This window comes from Salvia miltiorrhiza, chromosome 7 (assembly GCF_028751815.1).
Source record: "Salvia miltiorrhiza cultivar Shanhuang (shh) chromosome 7, IMPLAD_Smil_shh, whole genome shotgun sequence".
NCBI classification, from domain to species: Eukaryota; Viridiplantae; Streptophyta; class Magnoliopsida; order Lamiales; family Lamiaceae; genus Salvia; species Salvia miltiorrhiza.
In genome coordinates this window covers 54,883,248-54,896,233 of record NC_080393.1, presented here as the reverse complement: position 1 = coordinate 54,896,233, position 12,986 = coordinate 54,883,248, and the positions used below count along the sequence as shown (strand labels likewise).

The 12,986-nt window shown below is 37.8% G+C and overlaps 1 long non-coding RNA gene across 1 annotated transcript; it reads left to right on the top strand.

The window, feature by feature from the left end:
• Positions 1–5,565: 5,565 nt before the first annotated feature.
• LOC130995033 (uncharacterized) lies at positions 5,566–9,150 on the top strand. Its single transcript, XR_009092017.1, has 3 exons — positions 5,566–7,179; positions 8,094–8,177; positions 8,780–9,150. It is a non-coding gene; the product is annotated as an uncharacterized LOC130995033 (long non-coding RNA).
• Positions 9,151–12,986: the final 3,836 nt, after the last annotated feature.

Here is a 12,986-nt window from a genome sequence, read left to right as displayed (position 1 = left end):
AGTCACCTTTAAGTTCTCCTTATAGGTTGGTCAGGACTGTTGGCACTGCACGAAAGTGGACTGTTGTGAGGTCGAACTCAGGGAAGATCGGATACGAGGACGAGGCGTACAGTATGTGGTACAGAGATACCCTAGCAGATTTTCAAACACATGTTCATAGACTATGAAAGGATGAGAAAGAGCCAAGGAAGGCTAGGGTTGAAAGGATGAGAAGTAGCCAAGGAGGGCTAGAGTTGATGAGAATGAGAAGAGAAGCCGATGTAGGCTAGAGCTAAGGATGATCTTGAGAGTATGAGCAGTACACCCTTGTTTTTGATTAGTTTCAATTATATTGCGATGTATATAACTTACTTAGGAGATATTGATACTTGAGCTTTTGACATGCTGATAGATAAGCATGCGAATATAGTACCCTACTGATGTTAAATAGATGGATGTTCCTAGTGTGCTAAAGTAGCAACTAGATGAGTTAACTGGTAACAATTACCGTAGGAAGTCCAAACCGAGACATAGCACCATTAATGGTGTCGGTTTAGAAGGGACATTACGATAGATACTATGGTTTTTGTAGGGTTTATATAACCCCTTTATGTAAGTCCTCTAAAAAGAGGCATTCTACTGATGGATATATATTAGGTTGACCAGAGTGGTCTTTTTGTTAGCATTTCGTGAGTGCTTATTGCCTTACAGATGAATGTTAAGGTGACCGTGAAGGTTTCCTTAAAGTTGAGTTAGTAAATTGAACTTGAGTTTCGAGGATGCTTAGAGCGTTGGTCGAGTTGAGTTTTCCTTTTGTGATTTCAAAAAAAAAAAAAAATGCCTCAAAGATATCATCAAGAGTGTGATGTGAAGGATAGGCGGGATAATACTCCGCCACCACCACCGCAACATGAGAGGAGAGTCGAAAAATATTGAACTTTCGAAACAAGAGTCTAGAACATAGGACCCTGAGTTTAAGCTTTTAGCTTGCTGGTATCAACTTAAGTTTTGTTATGTATAGTATTATGAGGGTTTAGAAGACACAGAATTTCCAAGTTCGGGATAGTATATCCCGTGTGACTGGGGAGTGATTATGTTGGACCTGGCCAGTCCGCATGATCCAAATCTCAGTAGACGTGTTTTGGGTTTATAAACCCATGTATTTCAACTTTCGGTTGAAAAGCCAGATGGGTTCTTACTCTAGGTCATTTTTGTTCGACCTGGTAGTTACTTCATTCTACCCTCTGGTCATTCATTTGAGTCTCTTGAAACAATTTGTTTTGATGTCATTCTAGGGTTGAACTCTTACAACTTTTGAGTTATCCTAGTAGATTCTCTTGATGTATAAGACTAGTGAGAGGCACGTCAGAGGACTTTAACACCCGAGCAACTGGTAAACTACACCTGAGAACAATTCAAGGCTACTCTTGAGAAATATGTACCGAGGAGTACAGTAAGCAGCGAGAGACTTATTATCGAAGTTTGATTCAAGGAAAGAAATCGATTGTAGAGTATAATTGAGAACTCTGTGAGCTATCACGTTCGCTCATCAGAAGATGGATACTGATGAAGAGATGTTTGAGTTTTAAGTGCTGGTTTAAGGCAGGACTTTAAGGTAGTATGGGCAAGATATTGGATGCACCAGTTAGAATCCTGTTTAATGCAGGAGCCTTGCATTCTTTAAGTGTTTGAAGCATGTTACCTTCAAACTCGAACCAAAACGAGCTAGTCCCAAGTTGAGAGTAATCACTTCTGTAGGAAGAGCTACTACAGTTTCTCACATGATTTCTAAATTAGAATTTGAGTTAGGACCACTAACGATGAAAACAAGAACCTTGCACTTAATGCCTATGTGGAACGTAGACATTATTCTAAGGAGGGAGTAAATTGAGTATATGATGTCAATTGATGATTTTGGTATGAGTTAGTTTAATAAAATTAGGGATATGTGTATCTATGCTCTAATTTGTAAATTGATGGGTTATATGTGTGATTAATTGGCTAAGATTGATAGATCTATGAATGGATTAAGGTATCATGTGTGTTTATTAAATTTCAAAGAGTTTACTTTAATAAAAATCAGGACTTTTTGCCTATGTGTTATTTAAGTGATTTTGGCTTAAGATATATGTATTTGAGCATGATATTAGTGTATAATTATGTTTGAGTAAGTCTTTTGTTGGCTAAGAAATTTCTGACTTAGTTTAGTTTGTATGAGTTTTTGAGTTTTCATATTTTGAGAAGTCGATGATTGATAAAATGAGGTCTAATTGCTTTATGACCATTATGTGAAAGTTTGTCATGTTTTATTAAGAGTTTTATGATAATACATGAAGTTTCATTAGAGTTTAGTTTACATGATAAAAGGGAATCTATATGTGTATAATGATTTATATGATGAATGAGATCATGTTTGAGTATTTGAGTAATTTTGAGCACGAAAATGAGAAGAGAATTTTAATGATGCGTTCGTTGAAATGTTTTACTTAAGATTTGAGGTTATGATGTAAGAAGAGAGTCAAGATTGAGTATGATGAGTATTATAATGTGCTTGAATGTTTTCAAGTGCTATATGTGTTTAAAATGAGCTTTGATTGGTTTTCATTGAAGGATGTTGGGTTGAGCATTTAAGAGTTTGAGATGACATTTTGGGGAATTTCGTAGGCCTACTGACCTACTGTGATCGATGGTTTTTTAGATGTCTAATAGCTTTGAAAATTTTATAGCAAATCTCTACATGAGTCTTAAGCACACCGGTAAAATTTCAAGTCATTTGGACTTCGTTTACTATTTTTATAAAATACAAAACCTAAACTGCACATTACTACCGAGAATTTCAGAGAACAGAAGAAAGAGTCATTCATTTCAGTAGCTTCCTGTGTGATCTAGATTTCAAAATTTTTATGGTATTAACCTTATAGTGTTAGCTAGATATCCACCAAAGTTGAGCCCAGTTTGACAACGTTTACTATTTTTCAAAAATCCAAGTTTTCGATTGCTCAAAACTACCGAATATGGTAGACTGTAGTAAAACAGTCATATCTCCTACAATACTTGGAGTTTTTGACTCTACTTTTTATATGAAACTAGACTCGAAGATCTTTCTTTTGGTATGAGTCTCGAGTCCAGGAGGTGTCGGAGTCAGAACAGGTTAGATTTTGAAGTTGAGTCAATGTAAAAACAAAGCATGTTTTGATAATGTTTGATTGTGTTTTTCTTATGGGCCTTAGGTGATTGTGTTGTCTATGTGTTTGAATGAGATTAGACGAGCCTTATATGAGAGACAAATCGAGACTTGGAACCATGATTTTCTTGAAACCTATCCTTGAACTTAAGGATTTGAGATGAGTGGAGAGTTTATATAGAGTTGAGTAAGGAGATAGAATATGAGATAGAGCATAAGTTTCCTTTCATGTCTCTGATAATCATAAGTTTTGATGTCGAGTCTAGAATAGTATCTCTAGACTTCTAAGAATGTCAGTAACCCTCAGCTCGCCGTCACACTGCCGCAACAAAGGTACGATAATAGTTTCAAAAATATACATATATGTATTTCAGATGTTATGAAAGTTTTTCAAGAAAATGTGCGCCTTATGTTTACGATGCTATGTGAATGCTTTTTGTCGTGTTTGGGACTACCCGAACCCATAACGACTCAATGAATGTATTTCGTGTTTGGGACAACCCGAGCCCTTAACGAATCAATGTATGTATGTATGTATGGTCGAGTTAGATTCCTTGAATCTTTCCGGCATAAGCAAAGTTTTCATGAAAGGGACATTAAATGTCCATATATGTTAAGGTTTCAAAAGAAACAGAAGTATGTATGTATGAATGAATGAAAAAGCTTTATGTTGTCGTTTTAGGCTAGCTGCCTATACGATTAGAATAATGGGTCCTCTTACAAACCGTTTGAGTACCACCCAAGAATGCTTTGAGAATGTTAATCGTGATAGCACCGCTTGATCGATTTAAGTAAAAACTGGTAAAATAGAAATGTTTAACATAGAGATGTTACAACATAGAGGCAATGCTTTAAGACTAAGGATTCACTTGAGCTATTTCAATAGCGGTGAGATTAAGTTTTTCACATAAGAACTTATGTTGCTTATGATTATGATGTTAGTCATGATAGCTTGGCTAGAACAACATAGAATGGACTTTCATGGTATCAATAACTTATGATGAAACACTTATTAGTAAGTGCTTTAAGTTAGAAGTTGACTTAGAGCTTTATAAGAGATAAGAAGTTGACATGATTGGGGGCGAAGCTCCCACTTGACTGAGTGATTCATTGTGCTGGGTCTGGTCAGCCCATATAACTAAGATCTCGGTGATCGTCAATTAGGATTTTGACCTTGAGTAGGGCGTCATCCCAATGTATAGACTCACACTATGTAGTTGTCACAATAAGATCTTATTTTACCACGATAAGCACAGTAATGACTAGAATGACTTAGTTTGCTGTCAGTTCTCGAAGTACTAGAAGGTGATATTCTCACAGTTAGAAAGATACACTAAGTATCAACCTATCTTTTGACCGATAGTCGGTAGAAACAAAGCAACTTCTGGAATCCCAAGTGGAGAACCAGGACAGATAACTAGTATGATAGAGTTTTCAACAAAATTTCAGGACGAATGTGGTGGACACTTATGAGAAACGCGTGAAGGAGTTCGCAAACGAATGGCGTCATGAGATATTCAATTCCCCTACCAAGCCAAAGAAATATTACGTAGGAGCAACCAACGAGCAAGACTCTCACCATCGAATCACTGCTACCAAGGGAGAATGGGAAGACTCCGACACAATCTGGATATACACCACCTCAAGATGTGGTGAAGGAAAGAAAATGGAATGAAGAAAACAACAGAAAAATTCGAGAATAGAAAAAGAACTTTAGAATAAGACTTAAGATCCAACCCAACCTCAAAGCCAACAACCTCACACTAGAAGGGTGATTGCTTCGGCTAAAGTGTCAAAAGCTCCATCAATAGGAAGCAAGTATTTGTTTTAAACTTCAGAGAACTTGAGCACTATGTCTCATTAGCCCCAAAGTTGAATTACTTGACTTATGACTTAGAACTCGTTGTGGTTGTGCACGTGTTGGAAATTTGGAGATACTATCTCTACGGAGTTAAGTGTGAGGTCCTTATAGCTGACAAGAATTTGAAGTGCTTTTTCGAGCAAAGAAATTTCAATGTAAGACAACAGAGACGATTCGAATTAGTGAAGATTTATGATGGTACCATCAATTGGAAATTAAGATAAGATGTTTCACCACTAAATATGAAGTACTGATTGGTGATTGCCTTATTCGGTTTAGTAATTGTTCACCATCCGGAGACAATATCAAGCTGTGTAGTTGCATCAATAGTTAAGTGTGAATTGCAAGAAAGGATTATGAAAGCACGAAATGAAAATGGATATTGGTGAGAAAATGTGTCTCGCCTCAAGAATAATAAAAACGAAAGGATTCACGAAAGTCAGGAATAGTGCACTAATGGTTAGTGGAGGATTGTGGATGTATACACTGAATATTACGTCTCGCAGTTAAGAAAGTATGTGATTAAGAAAGATGAGATAGTCCAAGCTCAGGGCTTAAGAGAAATCAGTTTAGTGACTAGATTGCAAGGTTCAAGTGTTACGAGGCAATAATATTGTTCTCGTCATGTAGTGGAACCATCACAGGATGGAAAAGGCTACAAAAGAGATGAATGAAACGAATGACTAGTATCACAAGCTAGAATACCAGGTATGCAAATTTCGGGACGAAATTTATTTTAAGGGGGGTAGTATGTAATGCCCCGCTCTTTTAAATATATATTAGATTAAACATGTGCATTAGTTATAAAATTCTTTTAATTATTTATTGTGACTATTTTATTCAGATAATATTATTTCAGCAAAAGTCTGTATAAGAGATACAGAGCTGCGATTTAATATTCAATCATGAATCAAACCAATAATTAAATTATTGGTTTAGCTACACGTTTGAGACCTTGCATTACCAGTTGATTGATTTAATCAATAGTATTAGAAATTTTAGATTTATAACCGATTTCATAAATCGTGTTATTTAAATCGAATTGCTAGAATTATAACTCGAGTTTATGTTAATAATAATTTTATTATTTCACGCTTTATATGTTTAGTACTAAGTCGCGAATTAATTTCGACTTTCACGTATTAAATCTCAAGATTGAGGATTTAATTTATATAAATACGACGAGTATTTATTAAACGAGAATTGGAGAATTATTACAGGAACTAGGAGAAACTAGATCACGGCACTACACGTATGTCTCGATTTTTCATCCAACACATCAATTCCTACACTATTCCCTTGTTAGTCAAAATGTTGGTGCTAACAATTTGTCAAAAAAAAGTTGGTGGTTTGCAGAAAATTTTGGCTGCTTTGGACTTTCACGTATTCCAGTTTTGCTACATGATTTTTTCAACCTTTGCTACAGTAACACTATTCCAGTTTTGCCTATAAATTGCTAGGATTCGCAGCAGTTTAAAAACACACCAAAGCAGAAAATACTTCTTTCTGTTAGAGAGAGCAAGAGTAAGTTGAAGTAAAATCTCAAATACGAGAGTTTGAGGGTTTGAGACAAAAGCTTAGTTAGAAGCTTTTGGTGTGAGAAAATTAGATAGAAATTTTCTCGGGGTATAACGGGTTGTGAGTTGAGTGTTGTGAGTGTTGTAAACACTGTATTTTTTTTTTCTCCCTTTGTTAAATAGAAGTGCAGCAAGAGGTGTGAGGCAAGAGAGAGTTTAGAAGAATTTTTTTTTAAATTTCTTACTTGCAAGAGCTCAAGTGAGCTCCCTTCGCCGGGCTGTTTCTTCGCCGACCGGCCACTAGGCTCTGAACCGAGAACGTGTACTCGTTCCTCCATCTTCAGGCTACCAAACCCAACAATCGAAATGCCGAAGCCTTCTCTATATTTTCCTGACCAAAGGCCGCAATATCCTTCGGCGGCCAACGTCGAATTCCCGACTTAGCCACCGGCCAACTTACGGCCTTCGTTTCTCACTATCCTTACGACGAAAAAGGATCGAGAAACCACCGTTGTGTAGCCTGATCTACCTCGCACGAGGAAAACTAAGTAGTAGACCTTCGCGGCTAAACACCATCGCGGAACGACGACCGGAAAACCCCCGACGGACAACTTCCATTAGTGCTCACTTGGACAAGGGTAAGTTGACGCCCTTATTTCGATGCATTCCCGTTTCTATTATATTATGGGAAATTTCTGGGGTATAGATGGGAGTGTGGTGAATATTTGTTCAAAGTTTCATGTTATTTGAACTTCGTTTACTACCCTTTTAAAATTTGAGAAGTCTACTGCCAGTATCTGCTGAAACTGTCGTGAGGCAGATGATTAGGGTAATTATTTCAGTAACCATATGTTGATATTTAGCTCTAAAATTTTTATTGTATGAAGATATATGTGTTAGCTATCTACATATAAAATTTGAGCTCATTCAGGTAACGTTTTCTATTTTTTCAAAAATCTGGACTTTCAGTTGGCAGAAACTGCCGAATCTGGTAGGCGATGGGAAAATCGCTATATCTCTTAAACTACTTGGAGTTTTTCAACATACTTTTTTTTCAATTAAACTAGACTCAAAGAGGTTTCTATTGATATAAAATTCGACTCCATACGAGTTCGGAGTAAAAGCAGTTTATTAGTTGAAGTTGAATCTATACAGTTTTGTTGAGATGGAAATGATTCAAAATAATTCCTATTAAGGATTTTAAAGTTTTATTGTTGATAAAATATCACTTTTAGATTATAAATGAGCTATTGATGTATATATATATATATTGGTGATTGGCATTATTAAATGGGGAAAAGGAAAACGTTTTATGTTTATAGAATTATTCTTTATTTATAATAGATAAATAAATGAATAATATAAAATGGAATTTCCTACATCCTCAAAGGTACATGAAATATTTTGATAAAGGAAGAACGATTGTATATGAGTTAGATATAGTTGTTTAAGGAAATATGGGTAGTTAGAGAAATGAGTGAATAGTGATTCACTGCATTTGTTGTTATCTTTTCTATTATTCACTCGAACACATGTTTTCGTGTTATCAAAGGTTCAAATAAACAAAAGCGTCTGAGTAACCTATCGCGCTAAGGAAAGAGAATCATTGTCTTAAGTAGCAAAACACTGCAATCAGGTGGGCATTACTTTTACTATACGTATATAGAGATCCCCTGCGTGTCGTAGGCCTCTTATACGAATGAATGCATGAGATGATTTAACTGTTAATTTCAGTTTATATATATCTATCAAATGAGTTTAATGTTACATTTGAGCAAGTTATTTCGTTACAAAATATTTGAGTTAAAGTTATTTCAAGTATTGTCTTGCCATAAAATGTTTAAATTTTAGTATGATATCTATCTGCTTTGGCTTTGCCAATGATGCAATCGAATTCGGGTCCTGAGCAGTTGATAGCTATCCTGCCAGGGCTAGTGTACACCAGTGACCGTGAGTCATCTAGCGGGTTGGCCGGTCAAGTGACCGTGAGAGGTGGCCACCTCTCCGGCACACAGTTCCAGATATGATAGATTACAAGAGAACTTAGTTTGCAGACGTACTTTAAGAATCACAAATGAACTTAGTAAGCTTGGGCCTTTTTAGCGAAAAACTCCCTTGCTGTACTGTTTATGATGGCATGACAATTTACAGTTTTGAAGCATGTATTTTTATACCTAGGCATACGTGCCCACTGAGTGCTTTTGTACTCAGCCCTGCATATGTTTTCTAAATGTGCAGGTTGAGCTGATGTGATGATGGTGCTGAAATGAGCGGAGTCTCCAGGGTTGTTAATAAATAGTTAACCTGTCTAGAATATGTCTTCATACATATGTCTAGCTACTTTCCGCTGCAAGATGTTGTTGATGTTATAGTATGTTATGTCATACTTTGAGTCTTAAGAGAATGGTTTCATATGATGTATAACTTGATTAATGATATTAATTAAGTTTTATGCTGTCTTTCATAGACTATTTTTCAATTGAGTATTCATGAATAAAAATGACGAGTTTTATTAAGATGAGTAAGTTTTACGGCTATAAATGACGCCCCTTTTCTTCCCCTTCTTCTTTAACCCCATCCCTAGTCGTAGATCACTCGGCTTAACTATCCTTAGTTAGGGCGGGCTGTGACAAATTATGTTTCTATCGAAAAGCCCGATAATTTCTACGAGGTCACACCTCGATTTAAGCTGAGTTAGTCCTTTATTTTCGATCGAGTACAAATGCGAGGTTTATTTCACAATTAGAATATTTCGATGAGGAAGGAAGAATCACAGCTTTATTCGATCGCGTTAGACGAGAATTAGTTAAATCTATTAACGAGGATTAATAGTAGAATTCCCGATTATCGCTCAGAAGATTAGTACATGCATACCAGATTCATGCATAATAGTTAAATTACGCTTTCTCATTAATTGAGAATTTTCCTCGAGGCAATGTCTTATTTTACATTCTCGTGATTAAGGTCAAGCGCGAGAGTAAGAACTACTCAAGGAGTCACAGTACCTTAGCAAAACCTTGCTATCAGGTGGGCAATTTCTTACGCGTAAATAAAATGCTATGCAAGTGTTATGCTTTAAAATGCAAATTGGATCTTCAAGTGTGGTATGCTTTATTATGCTTAAATGAGTTAAGCTTTATTATGCTGCACGTTAAATGATTTACGCTATGTTGTTTATACTATTTACGCCCTATGTAATTTACGCTTGATTACGCTTATTTACGCTTGAATGCTTTACGCTGATAAGTTTATGCTTATGTTTGATGCTTGCGTCTGTTGGGGGAGGCCTCCCTCAACAGTACGATGTCGTGTCCGCTGAGGAGGGCCTTCCTCACGACGCGATGCCCGTGTCCGCTGAGGGAGGCCTCCCTAGCGGCGCGATGCCAGTATGCCAGTGTTACAACGTCTATTGGGGGAGGCCTCCCTCAATAGTACGATGCCGTGACCGCTGAGGGAGGCCCCCTTCACGGCGCGATGCCCGTGTTCGTTGGGGAAGGCCTTCTCCACGACACGATGCGTGTTTATGATTGTTGATGATGAAGAATGCGCTCATGCTATTTATGAATTTGGAAATGTTTAATGAGCAAAGGATTTGAAAGAAACTTATGCCTCTTATGCGATGTTGTGTTTTGTTGTTGATGTTATGTTATATGCTTGGCAACTACCCACTAAGTACTCTTGTACTTAGCCCTTCGTTGTTTATGTTTGTGCAGGTTAAGCTGTGATGGACGATGAAGTGTTGCTGAGTGGAGTTTTTGTCGAACTTAAAGTAGGCTCAGAAAGGATACATGTCTTCATACATGTATCTCAGTTATGCATTCCGCTATAAACACTGATTATTTCAGTTACGCCTTCCGTTGCAAACTCTGATAATGTTTTAGCCAAGCCCCTAACGATGCCTTTTTCATTTTAAGGAATATAACGCGTATACAAGTTCTTTGAGTACCCTTTTTATGCGAACTATGCATTTTTCCTTTTTAAGGAATATTTCACGCGTATTCAAGCTCTTTGAGTATTCTTTTATGCACCCCTTTCTAAACCCGCTTCGTAATTTCCCTTCCCCAGTCATGGTTTCCCGGCTTAATTATCCCTAATTAAGGCCGGTCGTGACATGTACTGAGTTTCATGAAGTTATTAATCACTAAAATCTTACTTATTTGGCCTTTTAGAGCCCAACTGTGCCATGGGAGAGGTCTGCTGTAAAAGCAACCTAAGCAGTGGTTGGCTAAGCCGTAACGCTGGCATACGCACGAGCTGGCCTCTCATTTTCTTTCGTTCTTCTTCTGTACCGTCGCTTGAATGAAGACACCCGATCGGCCCGACTTTCCCAAATTCCCACCACCGGCCCTTTCTGGATTTTTCGCGTCGTTTTAGTCGTCGTGGTCGACGGGGAAGAAAGAAATGAATGAATGTTCTTTTGGGAAAATGTATAATAATACACCTACCGAGGCGAAAGCCAAAGGTGAGTCTCGTAGGTGGACGTATCGAACCGAAATAAGATCTCAGATTGAGATCTTGATACAGTGATTTCCCATAATAATAAATAGAGTCAATGGTGACTCCGCCGTGGGAAGAGCCGCTTCCTTCTTGCTTGATAGGGGGGCTTCTATTCACCAACACAGACTAAAAGTGCTCTCCGAACCGTGCTGGATAGTGACCCATCACATAGCTCTCAAACCCAACCTGTGGTGGATCCCAGGTGTTGGGAACATAATGAAATATCCTAATCCTTGTTTTGATGATACCAAAATCAATAGGTTTCTGTTGTAATAGATTAGATCTGCTCGAACTCAAGTGTCAGAGTTCTTTTTCTAGTTTAGTTGTAGTTCTGAAGACTGAAGACTGAAGAACAAAGGACTGAAGACTGAAGACTGAAGTTGCCGACTGAAGCATTAGTCGAAGAATCAGTTTTTGACTGATTACTTAATGCGTGCCACGTGGAATCAGCGGACTGATACTACAGTCAAGTATCAGTTAAACCTTCTTCCTCGGACTGAACCTTCAACGTTCAAAGGAAGTCACGTACTCCAGAAGTACAACCGCATTAAATGCAGAGATCTTATGATCATCCTTTCTCTGCAGAGGTCATTCCTCTTTGGTGATTACCTTTTCAGAGATGTCGCATCTCCTGCTCTTTAACATAGCCGTTCTCACCAAACAAGGAACCTTGAAGATTGAAGCCTCAACCCAAGTTCAACTTACTCTCTAACGGAAGAAATCTTGAAGACCTTCTCCACCAACGGATCTATTCAAGACTTCTCCTATAAATAGCGCTCAAGGATCACTTCAATCTTCACCGATTCAACAACATAAGCTGAAACTCTGCCAAAATTGTTTCTCAGCTAAAGCCCAGACTCTCCAAAGTTTGAATCGAAGAAGAGAACCCCAAAGCCAAAAATAAGTCACTACTGATTTCATATATCCTCTTAGACCTTAAGCAAACCTCGTTTATCCAAAGCCTAGGTCATACTAACTACAAAGAACTTGTTCTTTGAAGTTTAGTTGGCAAGTTTTCAAACCTCCATTCAACCGACTGAATCGAGTGTTTGTGTTGCAAAGGAGATCAGAAAGGTGTTCAGTCTCCGTGAGATCCTAGTGCCCAGTGCGTGCTAGGAGTGAGAAATCCAACAAGGTGTGTTGGTACTGAAGATTGGTCTTCGGTTGTTTCGGTTGTGTGCACCCGTAAGCACATGTTCAGGTTTGCAGTGCACCCGTAAGCACTTGTCCAGTGAAGTTGTTGGTCTGATCAACCGACTGTGGATGTAGGAAGTATTTTCCGAACCACGTAAAAATCTCTGTGTTATTTACAACTTTCAGTATTTAATTTCTTACTCGTGCTCTTCCTTTCGTAAACTGAAAACTGATTAATAGCAAAGAGAAACCTAAAGACTAACAATGTGCTAAACTCACAGGCTATTGCGAAACAAAAGTTTTCCGCTGCGTATGTTATCAGTCTGACTGATCTATCTTCTGATAGTCAGTAAGATTCATGACATCTCTGTTTATCAAACTCGATTGAAGCCTTACGTGTATCAGTTAAGGTCTTTTGACTTAACTGATAACTCCTTACTGAAGAGTATTCAGTATTAGTTGTCAACCCTGTTTTGGTCAAAACTCTTTTCAGTAAACATGTGTTTGAGTTTGTGTTTTGAAGTTTTGTTTTGATCTCTTGTAAAGATCGAAAATAGCCTATAGGTGTATTCCCCCCCCATACACCTATTCGAGACCCTCCGGACCTAACACCAGGAGACAAAGTCAAAACGCTTTGATCCTTTGCCCCGTACTTTGAGATGTTCCTCCCTCGTCGATCAAGGATTTTGATTCTCGTGCTCGTGATAGGCGTAGCTTTAAGCTGCTATCGTTCGGTTAGGATAAAAGTAAAGTCCCTTCGGTCGGTTCCCGTGCATTGCATGAGATGCAAATGCTAGTACTATATTAAAAAGGT